The sequence below is a fragment of the Nycticebus coucang genome, chromosome X (genome assembly GCF_027406575.1).
Source record: "Nycticebus coucang isolate mNycCou1 chromosome X, mNycCou1.pri, whole genome shotgun sequence".
Classification (NCBI taxonomy): Eukaryota; Metazoa; Chordata; class Mammalia; order Primates; family Lorisidae; genus Nycticebus; species Nycticebus coucang.
The window spans coordinates 79,124,337-79,126,602 of NC_069804.1; the positions used below are offsets into that span (position 1 = coordinate 79,124,337).

General features: G+C 38.7%; 1 pseudogene; it reads right to left on the bottom strand.

Annotated features, from left to right (window-relative positions):
* Positions 1 to 219: 219 nt before the first annotated feature.
* LOC128577266 (chromobox protein homolog 3-like) lies at positions 220 to 806 on the bottom strand (annotated as a pseudogene).
* Positions 807 to 2,266: the final 1,460 nt, after the last annotated feature.

Here is a 2,266-nt window from a genome sequence, read left to right on the forward strand (position 1 = left end):
TAGTATCAAGTGTTTTTTTTTTTTTTTCTGATAAAGGAAGCAACTAGAGAAAGCTTTTATTTGTTCAAAGTAACCAGTGCTATTGATGCAAGCCCCCCAACAACTCTCCCAGTACTACTTCAAAATGAACATATCAAACTTGATTTATTAGAATGTAGTTATTTCTTCACACTCTCAAGACCCAGATTTTTTCTATATATAAATATATATATAAAGCAATGCAAACAATTATTGAGCTTCATCTTCTGGACAAGAATGCCAAGTTAGTCTCTCTTCATAAAAAGCAATAACAATTTGAGGACACTTCATGTTTGCTTCTTTTGCCAGCACCAAATCTGCCTCATCTGAATCTTTCCACTTCATAAGAAACATTAATTCTCCACTGCTGTCTGTGGCACCAATTATTCTTTCAGGATCAAGACCTCTGGCAAAGCCTCTTGGTTTGTCAGCAGCATCTCTTTCCTTCTTTGATTTGCTATCATCCGATTCACTGTCAGATAAAGATTTTCTTTTTGTACCATCCTTTTCTTTACCAGCTTTTTGAGAATTAAGAAATGCTTCAATTAACTCTGGACAATCTAAATTTTCTTCAGGTTCCCAAGTATTATCGGCATCTGTAAATCCCTTCCAATTCAGGAAATACTCCACCTTCCCATTTACTACTCGTCAATCCAGAACTTTTTCCACCACAAATTCTTCAGGCTCTGCCTCTTCAACCTTTTTACTCTTTCCATTCTGCTTCTTTCCCATTTTTTGCAATGTAGTTTTATTGGAGGCCATTTTTTATTGCAGACTTGAAGAGCTATTATTCATCGGCTCCGAGCTGCTCCGGTTCGCAAGTCTGTATTTTTTTTTTCTGAGACAGAGTCTCACTTTGTCACCCCTGGTAGAGTGCTATGGCATCATAGCTCACAGCATCCTCAAATTCTTAGGCTCAACAGATCCTCTTGCCTCAGCCTCCCAAGTAGGTGAGACTACAGGCATGCACCACAGTGCCTGGCTATTTTTAGTGATGAGGTCTCGCTCTTGCTCAGGCTGGTCTCCAACTCCTGAGCTCAAGCAATTCACCTGCTTCAGCCTCCCAGAGTGCTAGGATTACAGGCATGAGCCACCACACCTGACCTAGGCTGTATCTAAGTTTTAAATCTTTCTCCAGTGCTACTTTTCTCACCTACAGTTCCACATTTTTCTGATGCTCCTCAATTTATTTTTTTTATTTTTATTAAATCATAGCTGTGTACATTAATACGATCATGGGGCACCATACACTTGGTTCATAGATCGTTTGACACATTTTCATCACACTAGTCAACATAGCCTTCATAGCATTTTCCTAGTTATCTTGATGCTCCTCAATTTAAACAGATGATTTATTTAACATGGCTGTTATTTCACTTACTATCCTAAGCTAATTCTCATGCCCACCTCCATCCCTCTTACCTAGTGTCCCCATGCCACATATGATCTAATGATGACTTTCACATGAAGTATTAGTTGATTTGTATCACAAAAAATACATGAAGTTAGGGTGGGCACAATGGCTCATACCTATAACTAACTCTCTAGGAGGAAGATGCAAGAGAATGGCTTGAACTCAGGAGTTGGAGACAAGCCTGAGCAAGAGCAAGACTATCCTGAGCAAGAGCAAGATCTCATCTCTACTAAAAAATTAGAAAAATGGGCAGTGCCTGTGACTCAATGAGTAGGGTGCCAGCCCCATATACCGAGGGTGGCGAGATTGAACCCAGCCCTAGCCAAACTAAAAAATTAGAAAAATTAGCCAGGCATCTTGGAGTATGCTTATAGTCCCAGCTAATTGGGAGGCTGAGGCAGGAGGATCGCTTGAACCCACGAGTTTGAGGTTGCAGTGAGCTATGATCGTGCCGCCGCACTCTACCCAGAGTGACAGAGGGAGACACTGTCAAAAACACAAAAACAAAACCACAGAATTAGTATTTCACTCCAAATTTCCCAGAGAAACAAATGGTTTGATATATTAAAGGGGTAAATAAACATACAGACTAAAGCAGCTTTTAAAAGGTATCTTTTGGGGGCATTTTTGGAAAGCAATTTTGCAATATGTAAAAAGAACCAAAAATGTTCATATCTTTTGACCTAGTAATTAATTGTTCTTCTGAGACTATATCCTAACGAAACAGTCCAAAACATGTAGGAAGATAATTTTTGCACTTAATAGTTTTTCTTATGTCATTGCTTATAATAGTGAAAAATTAAGCACAATATAAATATCCAAATAATAGATAGT